The following is a 26,149-nucleotide window of genomic DNA, read 5'->3' on the forward strand; positions in this document are numbered from 1 at the left end:
GCCATCTTGGAAGTGGACCCTAACACCCCAGTCATGCCTTCAGATGACTGCAGCCCAGCTGACATCTTCACTGCAGCCTCCTAAGAGACCCTAAACCAGAACAACTATGCTGAGTCACTCCCAAATTCCTGACTCTCAGAAACTGTGAGATAATAAAGGTTTACTGATATATATATATATATATATATATATTTTTTTTTTTTTTGGTACACGGGCCTCTCACTGTTGTGGCCTCTCCCGTTGCGGAGCACAGGCTCCGGACGCGCAGGCCCAGCGGCCATGGCTTACGGGCCCAGCCGCTCCGCGGCATGTGGGATCTTCTCGGTCTGGGGCACGAACCCGTGTCCCCTGCCTCGGTAAGTGGACTCTCAACCACTGCGCCACCAGGGAAGCCCGGTTTACTGATATTTTAAGATGCTAATTTGGGGCGTAATTTTTTAATGTTTTCATAGAACTAACGTAGTCCTCCATCGATAATCAATGAAAGCACAGTTCTTAGCCTGATGCAGACGCCTCACTCTGACTCACGACCCCTTCCTTGTCCTCTGGCCTCATCTCCCAGCCCTCCCCATATGTACCCCCTGGTCTTGACCCACCAGACCAGCTCAAGTTTTCTGAAAGCAGAAAGCATTCTCACCTCTGCACCCTCTCAGTGCTATTCGCCCATCCCTCTGCAATGCCCTCCCCAAGTGTTCCTAGCAAGTGCCAACTCTCTCACAGTCCAGCTCAGATGACACCTCCCGCCTTCCCTAGGAGAAAAGTGCATCTCTGTGTTTCCATAGCACCCTGTAAACACCTTTATCCATCCCTGTCCTGATCACTGAATACTGTAATTAATTACATACTGCTGATTCCTGCACATGACAAGAACCACATCTTATCCATCTTGGTATCACTCCCATGCCTGTTACATAGTAGGTTCTCAGAAAATGTCCATCCATTCAGCCTCCATAAGCTAAAAATATTCAGTTACCACTCGCTGAGCTCCTATTGGGTGCCAGCATAGTATCTCCAACCTACCCACACTTTGAGGCAAGAATTTTACAGATAAGGAAACAGGCTCAGAGAGGCTAACGCTTTGCCCAAGAACTCCCAGCTGCCTAGTGATGCAACCAGAATTGAAACGTAGGGAACAAAATGAATTGTCTCCAAGCACTTTCAGCTTTCAGAGTTCTCTCGGATTTATCTCTCACCACAACCCTAAAGGTAGCTGGCAATCAAATGAGAGAAACGTATGCCCGGAACATTTGCGACGATAAATCCTGTGCCAGTGCAAGGGGTCATAATTGCCCTTGACAGCCACAGCCTTCTTGCTACAGACCCAGAGGCTGAGATCCAAATTCCTTGGGCCCTTTTGTTTCCAAATATCTTCAAGCCCCCACCAGTCTCTACGCTGCAGTGACCCCTTCTAAAGGAGCTGTGACATTTCAGTGGCCACCGCTCGGATGAGTTGCCTGCCACGTGATGCCTGCAGACAGGCAAGGGGAGCCAGAGGGAGGTGTCCCGCCCGGTGAGCATTGTTTGTGTAACATTTTAATTGCTTGTCCTGCCACTGCCACTTCATTTGGTATTCACTGTGATCGTATCCATCCTAATGAATTTATCTGGTAGTAACGTGGATATCGTATGCACTGATGCTCTGCACTGCCCCAGCATTTCTGCCGGCAGAGATCGGTGACACGCTTGCCCAGGAATTGTGCCAGCTTGAAAAGGTTTGGGGGTTTTCTTCCACCTTTTTCAAATAACTCAAGTGTTTTCGCTGAGCAGTTGTGTCTTTTGCCTCTCTGACTCAGAACCATTTTTATTTTCACCCTTGAACAAGTCCCCAGTGCCTACCTGTTGGTCCACAAAGAATATACCATCGGTGCCCTCCTCTAAAACAATGCCATCTGATAGAACTTTCTGCAGCGAAAGTTCTGGAGATGTTCTGTATCTGTGCTTCGCAAAACCATAGTCACCAGCAACATAAGTTTATTGAGCACTTAAAATATGTCCCCTGTAATGGACCTAGAGATTATCATACTAAACAGACTTGTGGTTGCCAAGACAGGGGTGGGGGTGAGGGATGGACTGGGAATTTGGGATTAGCAGATGCAAACTATTATATATAGGATGAATAAACAACAAGGTCCTACTGCATAGCACAGGGAGCTATATACAATACCCTGTGATAAACCATAATGGAAAAGAATATGAAAGAGAATGCATATATATGTATAATTGAATCACTTTGCTGTACAGTAGAAATTAACACAACATTGTAAATCAACTATACTTCAATAAAATAAATTGTTAAAAAATAAAATTAAATTAAAAATGAATAGAAAAAATATGGCTCCTGTGACTGAGGGACTAACTTTTAAAATGTATTTCATTTTAATTTATTTTAATTTAAATAGCTACACATGGCCAGTAGCTACCACCTTGGACAATGCAGTTCTAACAGGAGACTAGATCAGGGCTCATCTCATCCTCACAACTCTCAGAGTATGTGGGGGGAGGGGGTGGTGTTTGTATTCCCATTTCACAGACTAAGCAACTGAGGCCTGGAGAAGTTAAGGACTTTGCCCAGGGCCACATAGTATGTGGGAAGCACTCTGGTCATTCATTCAGCAGGACCCTGACCAGGGGTTATTTTAGGGCCTACCGTTTACTGAAACATGTACCTCAGCGTCCTTGTTTGCAAAGGTCAGAGATCCTAGAAGGCAAAAATATTGATCACTTTCCCCTTTTCATCAACAAAACCAACGATGAAGTGACTGGGAAGAAGGTCCTTAACTTTAGATGAAAAGGAAAGTCACGTCTCAGGATGCCTGCCTTGTCAACTCACAGCCTCTAAATGCCTTTCTAACAAAGGGGACCATAAACACCTTTTTGTACCAAGAAGACTCTGCCAGCTAAGGAAGAGAGAATTCACTGTCAGGGGCAGCTCTGTCGGGCAGGGTAATTAGACCAGTCTTAGAGCCCTACCACATTCTGCCCTGGCAGCCATTGGCCTGGGGTTCTAGAAACCTGAAGATCTCCTTGGCAAGTCTGAGCCCCACCCCAGCCCCAGACTGTGACTGCCGGCTGAGGAAAGGAAAAGAGACCTTGGTCACAAGCTCTGAAGGGTTCTGAGCCCGACCTCGGCTGCTCTGAATAGTTACCCTCGATCCAAGGCACCATTATCCCCACTGGGAACTCATTTTTATGAAACTCAACTCTGGTCACATCACACCTGCACTTAAAATTCTTCTATAGCCCCTTTTTCCCACCTCACTGTTTGAGTTGGAACGTCTTACCTAACCTTCTCCTGGCCCTGGGACTGGGTTTACACCGTCAGCTCCCCTGATTCTCAGGCCTTTGGACTCAGGCTGAATGACATCACCAGCTTCCCTGGGTCCCCAGCCTGCAAACAGCAGACCATGGGACGTGTCAGCCCCTATAACTGTGTGGGCCAATCCCTCAAAAACAATCTCCTTTATTGATTTATATGTAATATATGTTAATATATGGTATTATCCTATATAAATTATATAGGTATATGTAAAGTTATATATTATATATAGTTGTTATATTTAACATTATATGTTTATATAATTATATATTTAATTTATATATTATAACTATAATGTATAACAAATATATAATACATAAAGTATATATTATATATATACTATACTATACTTATACTAATATTATACTTATATATAAAGTATATAAAATATAAGTATATAATAATAGTATATTATAATATCAGATATGTCATGTAATATATTACTAAAATTTGTATATAAATTATATACATAAATTTTAAAATATTAAAAAAATATATATATATATATCCTGCTGGTTCTTTTGCTCTAGAGAACCCTGACTAATACATTAGTTATCCGTCATAATCCAAATTCCAGGGCTTCTCTGGTGGTGCAGTGGTTGAGAGTCCGCCTGCCGATGCAGGAGACACGGGTTCGTGCCCCGGTCCGGGAAGATCCCACATGCCGCGGAGTGGCTGAGCCCGTGAGCCATGGCCGCTGAGCTTGCGCATCCAGAGCCTGTGCTCCGCAACGGGAGAGGCCACAACAGTGAGAGGCCCGTGTACCGCAAAAAAAAAAAAAAAAAAAGATTGACATGGAGGAGAGACCAGTTGGTAGTGAGAACATGCAGGATTTACACAAAGGAGTTACAAAGTTTAGCTCAACGTAAGGAAAAGTCCTCGAAACCAACAGATCTGTCCCAAAACTCAGGAATGCAGAGCGAGGACCAGGACCCCAGGGACGTGTGTGGTTTCACCCTCCCCAGGCAGGTGACACGGGGCAAGTCAATCCCCATCCCTGAGCCGCCACCTCCTCTTCCTGATAATGCGCGTGATGTCATAGCCCAGAGACCGATGCCCAGATGTTTCTTCCTTCCTTTGTTCAAAGCGGGGCAATGTCTTTAGCAACAAAGCACTACTGCTCTCTGAGGATCAGCAGGGGATTAAGAGCCCAGAGGTTTATAAATGTCATGGCTCGCTCTGCCCGGCAGGAAAGAACCTGGGACTGAAATGTGGCCTCTACAGACGCAGCAGGATCTGTACCCACACGTGTGTGCCAGCAAGGACTCCCAGGGGGAAAATATTTGACTCAAACTCAGAGTCACTTCAGACAGAAAATTTGGCAATTAAGGAGCTCATTTGAAATAAGTAGTGATAATAAAAGCGAACATTGATTACACCACTCATACATGCCGGGTCTTGAGCACTTAATAAGCATTATATCGTTTACATCATCCATATTTATGGAGGGCCTGCTATGTGCCAGGTACCATCTGCAGAGGCAGCCATGAACAACACAGACAAATATCCCTGCCTCTGGGAAGTTTATATTCTCCTGGTGTATTTCAGGAATGGGCAAGAGGGGAAGAAAGGAGTGGATAATAAAGAAAGTGCACAACCAAAATATGAAACATGTCAGGTTGTTCCAAATACTAGAGAAAATATATCAGGAGAGAGGGACCAGCAGGGTGCAGTGCAAGCTTAAGTGGGGTGTTCAGGAAAAGCTCACCCTGTTTAAGCAAAGACCTGAGGTGAGGGGCAAATATCTGAAGGAAGAAGATTCTGGGCAGAGAGACCGTATAGTCACAGAATTGTGTGACCTTCATCACAATCCATTTTAGAATACTTTCTTTAGCCCAGAAAGAAATATTATGCTTATTAACAGTCACTTCCTGTTTCCTCTCTCCCATCCAGCTCCTGGCAACCACTAATTTGCCTAAATGGCAGCCACTAATCTGCCTAAATGGACACGAGGTTTCTTTCTGGATGACTTTTGTACTTAAAGGATGACTCTAGGGGCTTCCCTGGTGGCGCAGTGGTTGAGAGTCCGCCTGCCGATGCAGGTGACGCGGGTTCGTGCCCCGGTCCGGGAAGATCCCACGTGCCGCGGAGCGGCTGGGCCCGTGAGCCATGGCCGCTGAGCCTGCGCGTCCGGAGCCTGTGCTCCGCAATGGGAGAGGCCACAACAGTGAGAGGCCCGCATACCGCAAAAAAAAAAAAAAAAAAAAGGATGACTCTACCTGACATGGAGAGAAGAGATGGTGGGGAGGTGCGAGGTTAAATCTAGGGGACTAGTTACAAGGCTGTTGTAATAAATCAGGCAATCCTCACCTCAGGGGAGATGGGGACTCTTATTATGCCCATTTTACAGATAAGCAACCTGAGGCTCAGAGAGCTTGACTTACCCCAAGTCTCATGCTAGGAAAGGGAAGGGAAACGCCAGGAACTGGCACCCCGTCTATCATCCTCTGGCACCTGACCATCACTAGTCTTGCCCCGAGGGCTGCAGCAGATTAGATCAGTGTTTCCAGTTCCCCCCTCCCTTGATCATGTGATTGGCAATGGCCAATGGGCAGCTGGACTTTAAAAATATTTAAAAGTGGGCTTGCCCTCTTCCTCCTCTGCCAGCACAAGTTGGATTAAAATTCCAGGTAGCTACTGGTCAAGGAGCACATGGAGATGTGCAGAGTCTCCAGCCTGGAGGCAGGCTCAGCCGAATTCAGCTTCCATTCGCCAAACCCAAGCGACCTACTGACCTACCTACTATTTTTCTACAGAGTGAGAAAAATAATATTTGAGATAGTAAACTACTAAGATTTGGAGCATGTTTGTTGCATACAGTTATTGCAATAGACACTGTCTAATCGAAGAACAAACCCCAGATATTTGCAGCCTGTTCTGAATAAGAAAACCTCCAGCTTGCTAGCGGTGGGTGGTTTCCAGAGCTCTTTTGGACACATTTTCTCACCTAGCCTGAAGAAGCAAACCTAAGAAGCAGTTGTTTCTTATTCCCTGTTTTATAGGTCGGGATGCTCGGGTCAAGGACAATGCAGCTGCCCCACCTCCCCCTTCATCCAGGTTGACTGGGCAACCCAGGTCTCTAACTGCACATCTTCCAACCTTATTTCCAGCTCTCTTCTGCCTTTCAATCCCTTCCCTTCCCCTGAAGTGTTCATTATAATTATTTTATAATTAGTTAGCTAACATGCCAAAAGGAATCCAGCACAAATGTCTCATGGCTCAGACCTTAACAGCTCCCACTAAACTCCATCATCCCCCCCACCCTGAGCTCCCACGGCTCCAAGGAATTTTCCACACAGCGCTTATCGCGCTGCATTTTAATTGCTTGGCTTCCACATCCACCTACCCCACCAGACTGGGAGATTTTGAGAAGAACCCAGCACTCTTCATCTCCAATACCCTGTGATTTTCACACAGTCTGACCCAGAGAGAAGACCAAGTACCATATTTTAATAAATTCAAACCAAGGCAGCAGCTGGCTTTCCAATGTTCAGTTCACCTCAATACGCATTTAATTACTAGTTGTAAAATGGAGACCCCAACACGCCAAAGAGGAGTGTGTTAAGCCTGCTGTTTTGATCCTGCCATTTTTATTTCCTTATTCTAGCACCAGAGACATTTTACTCTACACTGCAGTAAAGAGTTTACCAGTCAATATGCCAGTAAACTCTATGTGCACATATGAGCATTTGTGTATGTGTTTATATATGTACCTGTCTGTGTTTGTATGTGCATTCATGTGCATGTGTGTACAAACATGAGTGTATATATGTGGCTATGTGCATGTATGAGTATTGCATTGTGTGCATATGCACATCTGTGTGTGCATACGTGTGTGGCTGTGTGTATATATGGGCGTGTGCATATCTGTCTCTGTGTGTGCATATGCATGTCTGTGTACACACACATAAGCATACCTAAATATGTGTGACTTGTGCATGTATATACACATGTGTGTCTCTGTACATATGTATATTGGTGTGCACGTGTGTTTGTGCCTACACATGTGTGTGTCCATGTGCATGTGTGTGCATGTATGTTCATACTCTCTCCATCTTCTCTTTTCTCCTCCCTTTCCCACCTGCCTCCACCTATCTCTGTCCCCTAAAGTTGCTCAATGTTCTGATCAGATGCAATCAGACAAACACAAACCATCAGTCTTTGGTTCAACTGTTAGTGAATTTTATTCACTCTACGTACAAATGTTTGTGGAGAACCTACTATGTGCCAGGCACTGTCCTAGGTCCTGAAGACAAGGCTGGGTTGGGATGGGGGTGGTTAAAAAGATAGAAATCGGGCTTCCCTGGTGGCGCAGTGGTTGAGAGTCCACCTGCCCATGCAGGGGACATGGGTTCGTGCCCCAGTCCGGGAAGATCCCACATGCCGTGGAGCGGCTGGGCCCGTGAGCCATGGCCTCTGAGCCTGCGCATCCAGAGCCTGTGCTCCGCAACGGGAGAGGCCACAACAATGAGAGGCCCACGTAACACAAAAAAAAAAAAAAAAAAAAAGATAGAAATCCTTCCCTTACTTGCATCCCGGTGATTATTTCTGCCATAAATTACTGGTAGAACATAATCAGCCGCAAGTAAAACTAATAGGACTGAAATGACACCCACTAGAATTTGTAACGGGCTGAAAGTTGACAGAAGAAAAGTATTCTTGATACAATTTAGATCTGCAAAATTTGACCCAGAAGATTTGAACTGGATAGAAAGGCCACAAAAGAAGGTAACAAACAAACAAAAACCTTAAAACAGCAGAAGTTATCAGCAGCAGAAAGTCAGTATAAGGAAAAAGATGGAAGAATCACATGCTTGTTGTAAAATTTAAACAGAAAATAATTGATCCCATGAAAATAATGTTATGATAAATAAATATTTGATGGGGAAAAATGGAAACATGTTAGTTGAGCTGTAGAGAAAATTAAACCCTGGATTAAAATGGCTTAATGGAATTTGCTCCATGAAACATGTTGTTGCAGAAAATTAATGTTGCAAGAATTGCCACATGGGTGTGTGTGTAAAAATGCACATGAGGTCAAAACAAAGGGGTAAAAATGGGGAACGGCGCACAGTATTCTTCACCTGCGTCACAAAATTCATTCATAGTCTCAGCTCCTTGGAGGACTCACAGCATGGGATTGGAGCGTGGTCAGAGGCTACTGGTTTTGCCTCTCTACTCAGCACTTCTCAAAGGTTTTTGTGCATTCAAGTCACCCTGGGGCCTTGTTAAAATGCAGATTCTGATACAGCACAACTGGGGCCCTCGGAAGATCTTGCATTTCTAACAAGCTCCAAGGGGATTCAGAGGCCGCTGGTCTACAGACCACACTGTGCATTGAGGTCTCTGTAGACACTGCTGCTCTGGGACCAGAGCACCCCTCACCCCTCCCAGGGTTCAGATCAGCTGTCCACATTGCATCATCCCTTCCTGGAAAAGCAGCTGCTGTAAAAAAGTCTGCTTTGGAGAGACCGGAACCTAGATGGCAGAGTAGAAGGACGTGCTCTCACTCGCTCTTGTGAAAGCGAGAATCACAAGTAGCTGCCGGACAATCATCGACAGGAAGACACTGGAACTCACCAAAAAAGATACCCCACATCCAAAGACAAAGGAGAAGCCACAATGAGACGGTAGGAGGGGGACAATCACAGTAAAATCAAATCCCATAACTGCTGAGTGGGTGACTCACAGACTGGAGAACACTTACACCCCAGAAGTCCACCCACTGGAGTGAAGGTTCTGAGCCCCACGTCAGGCTTCCCAACCTGGGGGTCCGGCAACGGGAGGAGGAAGTCCTAGAGAATCAGACTTTGAAGCCTAGTGGGATTTGATTGCAGGACTTCAACAGGACTGGGGGAAACAGACTCCACTCTTGGAGAGCACACACAACGTAGTGTGCGCATCGGCACCCAGGGGAAGGAGCAGTGACCCCAGGGGAGACTGAACCAGACCTACCTGCTAGTGTTGGAGGGTCTCCTGCAGAGGCGGGGGGTGGCTGTGGCTCACCGTGGGGACAAGGACACTGGCAGCAGAAGTTCTGGGAAGTACTCCTTGGCGTGAGCCCTCCCAGAGTCTGTCATTAGCCCCACCAAAGAGCCCAGGTAGGCTCCAGTGTTGGGTTGCCTCAGGCCAAACAACCAACAGGGAGGGAACTCAGCCCCACCCATCAGCAGTCAAGTGGATTAAAGTTTTACTGAGCTCTGCCCACCAGAGCAACAGCCAGCTCTACCCACCACCAGTCCCTCCCATCAGGAAACCTACACAAGGCTCTTAGCCTCATCCACCAGAGGGCAGACAGCAGAAGCAAGAAGAACTACAATCCTGCAGCCTCTGGATCAAAAACCACATTCACAGAAAGATAGACAAGATGAAAAGGCAGAGGACTATGTACCAGATGAAGGAACAAGATAAAACCCCAGGAAAACAACTAAATGAAGTGGAGATAGGCAACCTTCCAGAAAAAGAATTCAGAATAATGATAGTGAAGATGATCCAGGACCTCGGAAAAGGAATGGAGGCAAAGATTGAGAAGATGCAAGAAATGTTTAACAAAGACCTAGAAGAATTAAAGAACAAACAAACAGAGATGAACAATGCAATAACTGAAATGAAAATTACACTAGAAGGAAGCAATAACAGAATAACTGAGGCAGAAGAACGGATAAGTGACCTGGAAGACAGAATGGTGGAATTCACTGCCATGGAACAGAATAAAGAAAAAAGAATGAAAAGAAATGAAGACAGCCTAAGAGACCTCTGGGACAACATTAAACGCAACAACATTCGCATTATAGGGGTCCCAGAAGGAGAAGAGAGAGAGAAAGGACCCGAGAAAATATTTGAAGAGATTATAGTCGAAAACTTCCCAACCATGGGAAAGGAAATAGCCACCCAAGTCCAGGAAGCACAGCGAGTCCCATACAGGATAAACCCAAGGAGAAACACACCAAGACACACAGTAATCAAATTGGCAAAATTTAAAGCCAAAGAAAAATTATTGAAAGCAGCAAGGGAAAAAACGACAAATAACATACAAGGGAATTCCCATAAGGGTAACAGCTGATTTCTCAGCAGAAACTCTACAAGCCAGAAGGAAGTGGCATGATATACTTAAAGTGATGAAAGGGAAGAAGTTACAACCAAGATTAGTCTACCTGGCAAGGATCTCATTCAGATTCAATGGAGAAATCAAAAGCTTTACAGACAAGCAAAAGCTAAGAGAATTCAGCACCACCAAACCAGCTGTATAACAAATGCTAAAGGAACTTCTCTAACTGGGAAACACAAGAGAAGAAAAGGACCTACAAAAACAAACCCAAAACAATTAAGAAAATGGTCATAGGAACATACATATCGATAATTACCTTAAACATGAATGGATTAAATGCTGCAACCAAAAGACACAGGCTTGCTGAATGGATACAAAAACAAGACCCATATATATGCTGTCTACAAGAGACCCACTTCAGACCTAGGGACACATACATACTGAAAGTGAGAGGATGGAAAAAGATATTCCATGCAAATGGAAATCAAAAGAAAGCTGGAGTAGCAATACTCATATATGATAAAATAGACTTTAAAATAAAGAATGTTTCCAGAGACAAGGACGGACACTACATAATGATCAAGGGATCAATCCAAGAAGAAGATATAACAATTATAAATATATATGTACCCAACAGAGAAGCACCTCAATACATAAGGCAACTACTAACAGCTATAAAAGAGGAAATCGACAGTAACACAATAATAGTGGGGGACTTTAACACCTCACTTACATCAATGGACAGATCATCCAAAATGAAAATAAATAAGGAAACAGAAGCTTTAAATGACACAATAGACCAGATAGATTTAATTGATATTTATAGGACATTCCATCCAAAAACAACAGAATACACTTTCTTCTCAAGTGCTCATGGAACATTCTCCAGGATAGATCACATCTTGGGTCACAACTCAAGCCTCAGTAAATCTAAGAAAATTGAAATCATATCAAGCATCTTTTCTGACCACAACGCTATGAGATTAGAAATCAATTACAGGGAAAAAAACGTAAAGAACACAAACACATGGAGGCTAAACAATACATTACTAAATAACCAAGAGATCACTGAAGAAATCAAAGAGGAAATCAAAAAATACCTAGAGACAAATGAGAATGAAAACACAATGATCCAAAACCTATGGGATGCAGCAAAAGCAGTTCTAAGAGGGAAGTTTATAGCTATACAAGCCTACCTTAAGAAACAAGAAAAATCTCAAATAAACAATCTAACCTTACACCTAAAGGAACTAGAGAAAGAAGAACAAACAAAATGCAAAGTTAGCAGAAGGAAAGAAATCATAAAGATCAGAGCAGAAATAAATGAAATAGAAACAAAGAAAACAATAGCAAAGATCAATAAAACTAAAAGCTGATTCTTTGTGAAGATAAACAAAATTGATAAACCATTAGCCAGACTCATCAAGAAAAAGAGAGAGAGGACTAAAATCAATAAAATTAGAAATGAAAAAGGAGAAGTTACAACAGACACCGCAGAAATACAAAGCATCCTAAGAGACTACTACAAGCAACTCTATGCCAATAAAATGGACAACCTGGAAGAAACGGACAAATTCTTAGAAAGGTAGAACCTTCCAAGACTGAACCAGGAAGAAATAGAAAATATGAACAGACAAATCACAAGTAATGAAATTGAAACTGTGATTAAAAATCTTCCAACAAACAAAAGTCCAGGACCAGATGGCTTCACAGGTGAATTCTATCAAACATTTAGAGAAGAGCTAACACTGATCCTTCTCAAACTCTTCCAAAAAATTGCAGAGGAAGGAACACTCCCAAACTCATTTTATGAGGCCACCGTCACCCTGATACCAAAACCAGACAAAGATACTACAAAAAAAAGAAAATTACAGACCAATATCACTGATGAATATAGATGCAAAAATCCTCAACAAAATACCAGCAAACAGAATCCAACAGCACATTAAAAGGATCATACACCATGATCAAGTGGGATTCATCCCAGGGATGCAAGGATTCTTCAATATACGCAAATCAATCCATGTGATACACCATATTAACAAATTGAAGAATAAAAACCATATGATCATCTCAATAGATGCAGAAAAAGCTTTTGAAAAAATTCAACACCCATTTATGATAAAAACTCTCCAGAAAGTGGGCATAGAGGGAACCTACCTCAACATAATAAAGGCCATATATGACAAACCCACAGCAAATATCATTCTCAATGGTGAAAACTGAAAGCATTTCCTCTAAGATCAGGAACAAGACAAGGATGTCCACTCTCACCACTATTATTCAGCATAGTTTTGGAAGTCCTAGCTACGGCAGTCAGAGAAGAAAAAGAAATAAAAGGAATACAAATTGGAAAAGAAGAAGTAAAACTGTCACTGTTTGCAGATGACATGATACTATACATAGAGAACCCTAAAAATGCCACCAGAAAACTACTAGAGCTAATCAATGAATTTGGTAAAGTTGCAGGATACAAAATTAATGCACAGAAATGTCTTGCATTCCTATACACTAATGATGAAAATTCTGAAAGAGAAATTCATGAAACACTCCCATTTACCATTGCAACAGAAAGAATAAAATACCTAGGAATAAACCTACCTAGGGAGACAAAAGACCTGTATGCAGAAAACTATAAGACACTGATGAACAAAATTAAAGATGATACCAATAGATGGAGAGATATACCATGTTCTTGGATTGGAAGAAACAATATTGTGAAAATGACTCTATTACCCAAAGCAATCTACAGGTTCAATGCAATCCCTATCAAATTACCAATGGCGTTTTTTACGGAACTAGGAGAAAAAATCTTAAACTTTGTATGGAGACACAAAAGACCCCGAATAGCCAAAGCAGTCTTGAGGGAAAAAAATGGAGTGGGAGGAATCAGACTCCCTGACTTCAGACTATACTGCAAAGCTACAGTAATCAAGACAATATGGTACTGACACAAAAACAGAAACATAGGTCAATGGAACAAGATAGAAAGCCCAGAGATAACCCCACGCACCTAAGGTCAACTAATCTATGACAAAGGAGGCAAGGATACACAATGGAGAAAAGACAGTCTCTTCAATAAGTGGTGCTGGGAAAACTGGACAGCTACATGTAAAAGAATGAAATTAGAACACTCCCTAACACCATACACAAAAATAAACTCAAAATGGATTGGAGACCTAAGTGTAAGACCAGACACTATAAAACTCTTAGAGGAAAACATAGGAAGAATACTCTTTGACATAAATCACAGCAAGATCTTTTTTGATCCACCACCTAGAGTAATGGAAATAAAAACAAAAATAAGCAAATGGGACTTAATGAAACTTCAAAGCTTCTGCACAGCAAAGGAAACCATAAACAAGATGAAAAAACAACCCTCAGAATGGGAGAAAATATTTGCAAACGAATCAATGGACAAAGGATTAATCTCCAAAATATATAAACAGCTCATGTAGCTCAATATTAAAGAAACAAACAACCCAGTCCAAAAATGGGCAGAAGACCTAAATAGACATTTCTCCAAAGAAGACATACAGTTGGCCAAGAAGCACATGAAAAGCTGCTCAACATCACTAATTACTAGAGAAATGCAAATCAATACTACAATGAGGGGCTTCCCTGGTGGCGCAGAGGTTGAGAGGCCCCCTGCCGATGCAGGGGACACGGGTTCGTGCCCTGGTCCGGGAAGATCCCATATGCCGCGGAGCGGCTGGGCCCGTAAGCCGTGGCCGCTGAGCCTGCGTGTCCGGAGCCTGTGCTCCGCAACGGGAGAGGCCACAACAGTGAAAGGCCCGCGTACTACAAAACAAAAAACAAACAAAAAAAAAACAGGACTTGGGCTTCCCTGGTGGCGCAGTGGTTGAGAGTCCGCCTGCCGATGCAGGGGACACGGGTTCGTGCCCCGGTCCGGGAAGGTCCCACATGACGTGGAGCGGCTGGGCCCGTGAGCCATGGCCGCTGAGGCTGCGCGTCCGGAAGCCTGTGCTCCACAACGGGAGAGGCCACAGCAGTGAGAGGCCCGCGTACCGCAAAAAAAAAAAAAAAACAAAAAAAAACAGGACTCATTTGGTCTTTGCAAGGACAAAACAAAGCCAGCCTCGGCAGACACCAGCACCCATATCTCTAGACTGAAACTGACTGGTCCAGGGGCCTCAGGTTTGCTACCAAAATGACTTTAGAGGCTCTTTATTTATTTATTTTTATTTATTTATTTTTGGCTGCGTTGGGTCTTCGTTGCTGCACGTGGGCTTTCTCTAGTTGCAGTGAGCGGGGGCTACTCTTTGTTACAGTGCACGGGCTTCTCATTGTGGTGGCTTCTCTTGTTGTGGAGCACGAGCTCTAGGTGCACGGGCTTCAGTAGTTATGGCTCGCAGGCTCAGTAGTTTTGGTACACGGGCTTAGTTGCTCTGCGGCATGTGGGAGTCTCCCGGACCAGGGATCGAATCTGTGTCTCCTGCACTGGCAGGAGGACTCTTAACCACTGCACCACCAAAGAAGTCCCTAGAGTCTCTTTAAGAAAGGGAAAAAAAGAGCAAGTCAAGCATATTTTTCCCCTTTCTCAGCTTCCAACAAATCTCAAATTAGTTTCAAAATACTCAAACTTCAGAAGGGTGGGAAGCTCAGAGCTCTTGGTGATGGGCCTGAGTCTGCAGTTTTAGAACATCAGTTCCCCCTGGGGGATTGGGGGGGTGGGGGAGGCAGACGCAGGCCATAGGTGCAGGACAAAGGCAGTGCTCACTTGTGAAACTCTTGGTGAGAGGATCCTCCATAGCCCAGAGGACACACCTCCAGCACAAACTGGGACCCACTAGGCTCTGGTGGGGAATGTGATTCCAGGCAGGAAAGCAGACTCAGAGCAAGGCCTATGGAGTTAGACTGATCCAGGCTCAAACCCAATCCTGCCACTTCCGGGCAGTGTGACCTTGCCTGAATCACTTCTACTGTGAGCCTCTGCTTCCATATCTGTAAAATGGAGATAATAAAACCTACCTCATCAGGCATCATGAGAATTGAATGGGTTATTGCTATCAGCTGAAGGTTTGTGTCTCCCCCCACCCGAGATTCATACATTGAAACCTAATCCCCAGTGTGATGATATTTGGAGGTGGAGCCTTTGTGAGGGGAATGAGTCATGAGGCTGGAGCCCTTATGAATGGGATTAGTGCCCTTATAAAAAAATCAGCACCCTTATAAACGGGACCCTAGAGAGTTACCTCACCACCTTCTACCATATGAGGACACAGTAAGAAGATGGCCATCTGTGAATCAGGAAGTGGGTTCTCACCAGACACCAAAGCTGTTGGTGCCTTGATCTTAGACTTCCCAGCCTCCAGAACCATAAGAAATAAATTTCTGCTCTTTCTAAATCACTCAGTCTCTGGTATTTTTGTTATAGCAACCTGAATGGGCTAAAACAGTTATTATGCACAGAACGCTTCGTATAAGACCTGATCCATGGACGGACACTATCTTAGCCAGAGTTCCCACTCTACCTGGAAGTAAACTCTGAAACAAGAGCTTTCAGGTAGGCCATTTATTTGGAGAAGTGACCTTAAGGAACAAGAATAGAGGACAGAGGATAGTGAAACAGTGAAGGAAAGAATTCTATAAAGTGTGTGTCCTCAGGTTGGTTACCACCATGCAATAGGGTTCAGTGTCACTGTGCTGCCAGCAGCCAGTTAAACCCCCATCCATGGATACCCCAGTCCAATGTCCAGATCCTGCATGAGACCCTACAGTTTCACCCCCACCTTTCATGTCCCTATCTGCTCACCTTCAGAATCTGCCTGACTTCCAACACAGATGACAAAGAGGAAAAGGAATTAATATGAATTGAGCGCATGACAACGTGCCAAGTGCTTTATGTGTTTTGCAAAATAACATTTGCAGGTACTAACAATTACGTTTCCAACCCCCTCCCCAAACTTCTGTTGATCCTTCTGCAAGTCCAGGATGCTAAGGCTTGCCATGTTCATTGCTTTGGGAAAGGAGGTTATAGCGGAAATCCAGGAAGGGGAGAAGAATCTGTTCTCTGCTTTGGAGTTTCAGCACAAGATTTTGAATCTCGTGGTAGAAACAAGAGTTTGAGAGAATCATTTTCTGAGTTTCAAAATCCTAGGTTTTGAGCATCAGAAGTCAGGCCCTTAAAAGACTGGGCATATAAATGATGTCATTAATAATAGATTTAGGAGAATTTATAATCAATCGGAATGAGTTTTCCTGCCTTCAAGGAGTTGGAGATTGTCAGGGTCAAGGAAGGCAAGGAAGATTTTATGTTGCTGTATCTCTGAGAATGGGCCTTGAATCCTGCCCTATTGCTTTCCCAGGTCCAGTCCCAGGGGAATAGGATCAAAAGAAAGAGGACTGGTTTGGGAAACTGAGAGCAGAGACCTATATCTTGCTCCCCAGGTGAAGGTTGGGGAAAAGCAAGTCCTAAAATGACCCCCAATAATTCTTACCTCCTGAAGGTCATGCCCTTGTGGAAACCCCTCCTCTTGACTGTGCGTTGGGAATATAGACTCATGTCTCATGAACAGAATATGGCAGAAGCAACGAGATGCCACTTCCAAGGTCAGGTTACAAAAAGACTTGCTTCTGTTCTGGGCTCTCTCTCTCTCTCTCTCTCTCTCTCTCTCTCAGAAGCCAGCTGCCATGTCGTAAGCAGCCCCATGGAGAGGTCCACATGGCAAAGAACCGATGCCTCCAGCCAACAGTCAGCAAGAACTTGAGGCCCACATTCCGTCAATGAGGTTGGAAGCAGAGGTTTCTGCAGCCCCAGCTGACACCTTGATTGCCGCTTCTTGGGAGACCCTGAGCTGGAAGTACCCAGCTAAGCCGCATGCAGATTCCTGACCCACAGAAACCATGAGTTAATAACTGTGTACGTTTTTTTAACTGATAAATTTGGGGCAATATTTGATGCAGCAATAGGTACCTAATACAGCATAAAAGGTATCCAGACTGAGGCTCTGAAGCAGACTGCGAGCCCACATTTTCCTGGGTGTGGCTCTGGAAATAGATCATTTCCTTTGGGATAAGATCAGTATAAACATGTCAATCAGAACCAGGAAAGTGAAGAGGTTCTGCCATCAGTATCAGGTGTGTGAAACAGAGACTCAACTGAGATCCAGAGAGGGAAAGGGGTTACAATGACTGCATGGTCAATTCCTAGCCTGAGATTCCCACCTGCCCCAAAGACATCATCTCTTTCACACCCTCAACAGTCCAAGGAGGTCGGTTTTATTAGTTTCACTCTTAAGGAAACTTTGTTCAGAGAGTTAAAGCAACTTCCCTAAAATCAATAGCTAGAAAGTGGGGAGCTGTGATTCAAACGGAGGTCATTGGCTCTGAACTCAAGTGCAGACCTGCTACACCATGCTGCTTTACTTTCCTTCCCTGGTCCTGCAATGTCTGAGGGGTGAGGCTGGAATCTGGCTTCCCTATCCTGACTCTCAGGGTTATGCTTATGCCCAGACTCGATTTGGACTCTCATTTGAGGCACTAGCTTAGCTCCAGGCCTGAGACTCCAACTCTTGTTTTCTGGGACTGTTATTTATTGGCTAGCTGGTTTACTCTTTTGTCAGCAAAATGATCCCCCTTTTCAGAAAGGAGAAGTAACTCCCCCGACACTCAGAAATCAAGCAGTTGCCTGGTTAGAATGATAATGGTCTATGAACTTATTAACAGGGAACAGATCAAAACTACTGACTCGAAGAGTGATGTCCCCCAGAACTCACTTGGTTCATCTCTCCCAGTTCCCTCCTTGCCCCTTTTCAGAAGCCCCCTTGTCTAACTTCAGCCATTGACTGATGGGAAGTAGTGATAGATTATCAAGGCATTTGAGAGCTGCTCTAGCTGCAGCATGAAAAATATCTCTGTATAGAGTTCAGGGCTTTCAAGCTTATTGGAAAAGTGCCAATAAACCATTGCATGCCTCTATCAGTCAGCATGGGTTAGATTTTGCTACAGTAACAAACAGACCCAAATCACAGTGGTTTAACACTAGAAATTTTTATTTCTCTATCATACCACGTATTTCCCTGGGTTAGCAGGACTCTGCTCCATACAGTCACTCAGGCACCAGGCTGTTGGAAGCCCCACTAGCTAGTAGCTTCACCACCTGGAATGTGAGGCCTCCTCATTTGCTACAGCTGGGAAAGAGAGAGAAGCACATTCCATCTCTAAAGCACTCAGCAAGCAGCATGATCCCTGCTAACTCCAAGCGGTCTGGGAAATGTGGTTTTCCACGTGTTCAGGAAGGACAGGAGAGCCTGGCTTTGGGGAGCACCAGCAATGCCGGCCACAGTGCCACCAGCATCTCCACCAGAGTCATAACCCTGTCTCATGAGGTGGACACTGCATATGCACGGGAGACATTCATAAACCTGAAGTTGCCCTAAAAGACCTTCTTTTTCTTTCTTTTTTCTCCACAACAAAACAAAATATCTCCTATCCTTGTGGAGCCATGGAACACACCCTCCATTGATTCAAGGATGCAACCGTGCTTAGGCAACTGGCACTTTGTAAAATCAAAGAATGTTGCCACTTAGAGGGGCCCCCAGGATTATTTAGGCTTAAGTTTTATTGGGGGCAGTTGAGGACATAAAGATCCAGAAACAGATAGAACAAATCCAGAATTAAACTTTTATTCATCCCTTAGCAAACATTTTTGAGAGCCTGCTACATCCCAGGAACTAAGTTTTAAAAATAGGGAGACAGAAATAAATAAGAGACTAGCCTTGTCCTCAAAAAGCCCGTGGAGGCAGGGTGGGGAAGATTGACATGGGAGCAAATAAATAACAGTGAACAGCACTGTGTGTGTGCATGTGTATGTGTGTGTGTAAGAGACAGAGAGACCAATCCTAGGTCCCATGATGGAACAGAGGAAGAGGAAGGAGGAGGGTACATCTACCCTGCAGGGTGAGCATCAGGGGAGATTTGGGGGAAGAAGTGATGCCAAGTGAAGTTTTGAAGATTAGCAGAAGCTTGTTAGGTGGAGGTGGGGCCAGCAGTCTAAGCACAGGGCATGATGGGAGTAAAGGCAAATTTCAGACCCAGTTATTACATCCAGGTTTCTGACATCACGTTTGACATTCCTTCCCCTACCTCCCAGGATCTAGCGCAGTGCCTGATACACAATAAATGTTCAATCAACACATGGGAATATACCTCATATTTATCCAGCAAGTTGTTACTCTCGTTGTGTAGCCACAGGATAAAGGATCTGAAATCTCATGACCCTAGCCTTCCCTATCCTGCAAGTTGCTTCTCAGGTGCCCTGGGCAGGTGAGGCTGAGGGAAGAAGACATCCCATAGGGCTGGTCTGGGCATTTCACAGCATCCTGAGGCCTCACCTCTGGCAATCTCCCCAGTCCCAGGGCCTCCATACTAGAAACTCAGCTTGGACCACTCATGCATTTCCCTGCTGCGGAAAGGGGACTCATTTACTCTCACCTCTGTCTGCTTGTTAAGCCTTTTGTATCTGTATTTGCTGCAATTTAACACAAAATGTGTTGCTTACACAGTGCAGATATAACACAGAAAGGAGGGGAAAATCTCAATTCAATCATGTTTAGTCTGGTTGGACAGAAAGAAAAAAGTATTTTAGCTACTGAAGGTAAGAGAAAGGGAAATTGTTTTCATCACTGATTTTTTAAAAAATATCTTTAAAGGGACTTCCTTGGTGGCGCAGTGGTTAAGAATCTGCCTGCCAACGCAGGGGACACAGATTCGATCCCTGGTCTGAGAAGATCCCACATGCCACAGAGCAACCAAGCCCGTGCACCACAACTACTGAGCCTGCGCTCTAGAGCCCGAGAGCCACAACTACGGAAGCCCTCGAGCCTAGATACCATGCTCCGCAACCAGAGAAGCCACCGCAATGAGAAGCCCGTGCACCGCGAAGAAGAGCAGCCCCCACTTGCTGCAACTAGAGAAAGCCCATGCGCAGCAACAAAGACCCAACGCAGCCATAAATAAATAAATAAAATATCTTTAAATTATTCTTATTAGGAGTAAAACACAGTTGTTTCCTTGGTGCCAGGAGTAGACTAGAGGATGCAGCAGGCTATATATTTAGGACAGCAGAGAAAAGGAAACCCACTGCTTGGTTATTTAAAGGAAAAAACAGTTCCCCTCTAGACTGAAGGGACTCAGTGCTGTGTGCCTACCTGAGCTCCAGGTAGGGTCTAATCTGTGTTAAAGAAGTTATTGATTTATAGCGATGATAGATGTTTATGGTGAGGGGAGGGGGTATTTCTTATTTAGAAGGAAAAGGAAACCCCTGTCCTCACAACTTCATAAATTAGGAAGTGTCTCTCCCATCCCTCCCCATCCTCCACTTCACGTCTCTACCTCTGTCGTTTCTGGACCATGTTCCCTACTCAGAATAGCCAGTACAGGTAAAGAGATGTTATTGTTTTAAAAGAAAGAGATGGGGCTTCCCTGGTGGCGCAGTGGTTGGGAGTCCGCCTGCCGATGCAGGGGACACGGATTCATGCCCCGGTCTGGGAGGATCCCGCATGCCGCGGAGCGGCTGGGCCCGTGAGCCATGGCCGCTGAGCCTGCGCGTCCGGAGCCTGTGCTGCTCAACGGGAGAGGCCACAGCAGTGAGAGGCCCGCGTACCGCAAAAAAAAAAAAAAGAAAGAGATGAAGAGGATGCAAGGAAGGACAGAAAGGCAAGGAGGGGAGAAAAGGGGGAGGAGAGAGGAGGAAGAAAGAAAGGGAGGGAGGGAGGGAAGAAAACAGAGAAGGAGGCGGGGAACTTACCACTTTTCAGGATCTACTGGAGCCCAACAGTGTACATTGTACAGTAAGTCCCCTACATATGAACTTTCAAGTTGCGAACTTTCAAAGATGCAAACATGCGTCACTTGTCCAATCATATAAGTTAGTTCACATGTCTGGCGTACATTGTCACGTGCGTGCATCCTCTACAAGTGGTTGTACTTTTGTGTACTTTACTGTACAGTACTGTATAGAGTACAGTAGTGCAGTATCTTTATTTCAAGCCCAGGATGTGCGGAAACAAGCGTAAAAGCAGCAGTGATGTATTGATAGCTGGTACTGTACTGTGCTTTTCAAGGTACTGTACTGTAAGATTAAAAATGTTTTCTTTATTCTTTGTGTATGTTTTTTATGTATTACTTGTATGAAAAGTATTATAAACCTATTACAGTACAGTACTATATAGCCAACTGTGTTAGTTGGGTACCTAGGCTAACTTTGTTGGACTTATGAACAAATTGGATTTACAAACGCACTCTCGGAACAGAACTCGTTCGTATGTAGGAGGTTTACTGTAGTTTAGAGTAGAGAGGTGCCTCTTGGCCCAGTCTCCAAATGACCCGTCAGTTACTGGCTGGTATCAAATGAGTCAGTAGCAACAAGGGCACAGCTGATGAACGGTGTCTCTGCACCCACTTGGCACACATACTGCCCTAGTGAGAGACATCGATATGCTTAACACAGAGTCCACAATGACCACACTGGTGATTTCCACACCCGTCTTTTTCACGAGACTGGAAGCTCCTGGAAAGTAAGAGGATGTGTTAATGAACTAAACTTGGATCCGCTCGCCTATAACACAGTAAAGTCAATCTACTGACGCCAGGTTGGGATTAAGGAAAATGCAGCATTTATTTCAGGGCACCAAGCACGGAGTCCAGGCAGCTAGTACTCAAAAAACCTAAACTCCCTGACAGCTTTCAGAGAAAGATTTTAATTTTATTTATTTTTATTTTTTTGGCTGCACCACGCAGCTTGTGGGATCTTATTTCCCCAACCAGGGATCAAACTTGGGCCATGGCAGTGAAAACGCCAAGTCCTAACCGCTGGACGGCCAGGGAATTCAGTGAAAGGTTTTTAAAGACAGAGTGAGGGAGGGGGGTTATGGGGTGTGTGATAATCTCATGCGCATTCTTCTGATTGGTTGGTGGTGAGGTAATCAAGAGTCAACATCATCAACCTTCTGCTTCCAACCGGTCTGGGGTCTATGTGCTTGTGGGCAGCATTCAGTTAACTTCTTCCACCTGGTGGGGGTTTCCATATCTGGAAAACAACTCAAAGGACATGGCTCAGAATATTAGCTATAGTCCTTGAGGAGGAACTAAAGGTGCTTGACTTTGTTTGTTTATTTATTTATTTATTTATTGGAGTAAAATTGCTTTACAATGTTGTGTTAGTCTCTGGTGTACAATGAAGTGAATCAGCTATATGTATAATTATATCCCCTCCCTCTTTGACCTCCCTCCTGCTCCCCCCATCCCATCCATCTAGGTCATCACAGAGCACTGAGCTGAGCTCCCTGTGCTATACAGCAAGTTCCCACTAGCTACCTATTTTACACATGGTAGTGTATTTATGCTTGACTTTGTTTAATGGCTAAACTATTATTATTATGTTTAGCTTGACTATTTTCCTTTGTTTCTGCATTTCCTCGCTTCTCTAATTAAATTTATTCTTTGGAACTTTGGGAAGGCCTAGGAGGCTAAAGTTTTTCCATAAACAAGAGACGGGCAAGGACATGTGGGCATCTGTCCTGGAAGGCCCCTGAGGTCCTGCTTGGTTACAGATGGTCTTCCTCTCTGATTTGCTTAAGCTCCCTGAATGTCTCCAACAGCCCATGTCTCTTGTCTCAGCTCTGGCTGGTCCTTCTATCTGGGCTGACTTCTTCCATCCCATCTTTGCCACTGAGTTTTAAAATTCAACTCACTCATCATCACTTCCTCCAGGAAATCCATTCCAATCTTCAGGCTGGAAAGTGGACCTTCTTTGTTCTTGTCTCTACAGCACATCAGCATGACCAATTTATTGTTCTACTTCCCCATCTAGATGCTGCACTTGCTGAGGGCAGTGGCTGAATTCTATCTATCCTCTGGTGCATCGCTCCTAACCAGCTTGAAGCCCAGGTAGACACCTGATAAATACTTATTGAATGAGTAAATGGTGTCCTTTTCCGATGTTCTTTTTTTCCCAACTTTTGAACTTCCATTCCTCTTGTCTGCCTCTCTCGCCCTCACCAAAATCAACCTAAAATTACCCTTTGTTGTGAAATTTGAATTCAAGGTGCCTTCTCTGGAACCTTGGGGTTCCAGTCATTGGGAAGCTGGAGGCCTTGATTTTTCACAGACTCGGCTTATTCCATGTTCTTTATACGGGATGATTTTAGTAACATCCTTATCACCAGCCCACTTTCACTCTAAGGCTCCTCCAGCTCTGCAATTATTTCACAACGTTTTTCTAATCAACGTGGGGCCCACAAGGGCTCGTAAAGGACATTTGTCTTTGTGTTGCTCCTTTTCCTGAGTTTTCAGAATTAAACTCCTCTTGGAGTTCCAGCCCTCATGGGGGAGAGATTACTTTCCATTCAGTGAGAGAATAAAGGTTAATCAGTAAAAGGGTCTTCGGAATTAAGAAGATACTCACAGGGGAAAAGAAAACAGAATCCACGAAACCGAGAGTACATTTCCAGATTGATGAGCTCCTGCACTTGTGAGCCTCAGAGAAAATGACGATGTCAGAAGCCCTTTCTGACTGTGTATGAGAGATTTAGCAATTGTCATTAAATAAAGATAAGGGCTAAAGGAAGGAATTGGGTGTCTGCTATGTGCCACGCTGAGATAGAAGCTTACAGGCATTATTTTACCTGGTTATGATAGCCTCCAAAGTGGCCCCCAATGTTTCTTGCTTCCTGGCATTTATACCCTTGTCCAGTCCAATCCCATATTGAACAGGCTGACATGTATGACCAATAGGGCTTTGAAGAAATTATGGAATATGACTTACAAGGCTGGATCTTGAAAGGTATTGTGGCTTCCTCCTCACTTCCTCTTGGCTCATTCACTCTGAAGGAACCCAGACACCATGTTGTGAGGACACCCAAGCACAACAACCCGCAAGGGGACTGTCAGAACCAACGAAAGAAACTTGACCTTGAAAATACCTCCTTTGTTTTCATTTCAGGAGTATTTGAATCTGGATAATTTTTTCTTCTTCTTATGAGCTCTTAGAATTTTCAAACTTGCAGTCCATGAGCCCTGAAAAACTTCCGATGGATACAGATGTTACCCAAAATTTTGACTCCAGCATCATAGATCGATGAAACATGAAAATTACATAGATCCCACAAGTTAGCTTAAAAAAATAGGAAAGAAGAGTTTTATAAGACAGCAGAGGTACCAGCTAACCTACTTTAATAGTGATTATCTATAAACAGTGCTAATCCTGTGAACTAAAAGAAGAAAAATTCAACCAGAAAGCGCTCAATCTGACTCCCTGTTGCTTTATCAGATGGTCCAGGTTAGCTCCAAAATTATCACTGGATCCTCTTTAAATACATTCCACTACACCAGTGACTCTCAACCCTGGCTGCACATTGGGGATCATCTTGGAAGTTCTTTTAAAAACACCAGTGCCAAAGATGTGGCATATATATACAATGGAATACTACTCAGCCATAAAAAAGAATGAAGTAATGCCATTTGCAGCAACATGGATGGACCTAGAGACTATCATACTAAGTGAAGTAAGTCAGAAAGAGAAAGACAAATATTATATGATATCACTTATTTGTGGAATCTAAAAAATAATACAGATGAACTCATTTACAAAACAGAAACAGACCACAGAGAGAGGAAACAAACTTATGTTTACCAAAGGGGAAAGTGGGGGGAGGGATAAATTAGGAATTTGGGATTAGCAGATACAAACTGCTATAAATAAAATAGATAAACAAAAAGGACCTACTGTATAGCACAAGGAACTATAAATTTTTTTTTTTTTTTGCGGTACACGGGCCTCTCACTGCTGTGGCCTCTCCCGTTGCGGAGCACAGGCTCCGGACGCGCAGGCTCAGCGGCCATGGCTCACGGGCCCAGCCGCTCCGCGGCATGTGGGATCTTCCCGGACCAGGGCACGAACCCGTGTCCCCTGCATCGGCAGGCAGACTCTCAACCACTGCACCACCAGGGAAGCCCAAAAATTTTTTTAAAGATTTCAAAAAAAACCCCCACCAATCCGTGGTCCTCACCTCAGATCAATCAAACTAGAATCTCTGGGGATGGTGCCCCAAATCAGTATTTTCAGATTCCCCTGGAGAGTTTAGTGCACGGCCAACATTGAGAATCTCTGCACCCTAAGATTGGGGTTGGCATCTCTAAAAGGATAATTTCATACTGATTCCCTTTCTCTGAGAACTACCTCCCACCTCTAAGGTGAGCTGCTGGCAGCCCTGTCTGCAGCATGTGGCCCTGATAATTATCATACCGGGGGCAGACATCAGGCTCAGGCAGGACCAAATGGATTCTCTACCCCAGGAATCTTGATTTTGGATTAGGAGACTGTCACGTGACAAAGGCTGGGGGAGTGGCCACCTTCTACTTTGAGTTCCTGACCTCAGACCTTCAAGTAGCCTTGCTGTGGTTGAATCCAAGAGATTTCCTTGTATCCTTCAGCATTCAATGACATTCTTGGGATGGAAAGTGATAGAACTCAAACCAACTTGAGCAAAATGACAGGAGTTACTGATTTACATACCCATAAGTAGAGAGAAGGAGGTGACCTCAGGCACAACTGGGCCCAGAAAGGGAACAAAGTTATAATCTCCATCACTCGCTCATCTGCCATCTTTCCAATACCTATATCTGTGTGTAGGCTTCATGTTCTCTTCTGACAGACAGGTTTGTCCCACATGATAGGAAACAGGCTGCAAGCAACGACGCCCCATCATTTTAGCTCCAGAACCCCAGAGGAAAGCCCTTTCTCCAGCTCCACATCAAAAAAT

This window comes from Grampus griseus (genome assembly GCF_964374135.1).
Source record: "Grampus griseus genome assembly, chromosome: 14".
NCBI classification, from domain to species: domain Eukaryota; kingdom Metazoa; phylum Chordata; class Mammalia; order Artiodactyla; family Delphinidae; genus Grampus; species Grampus griseus.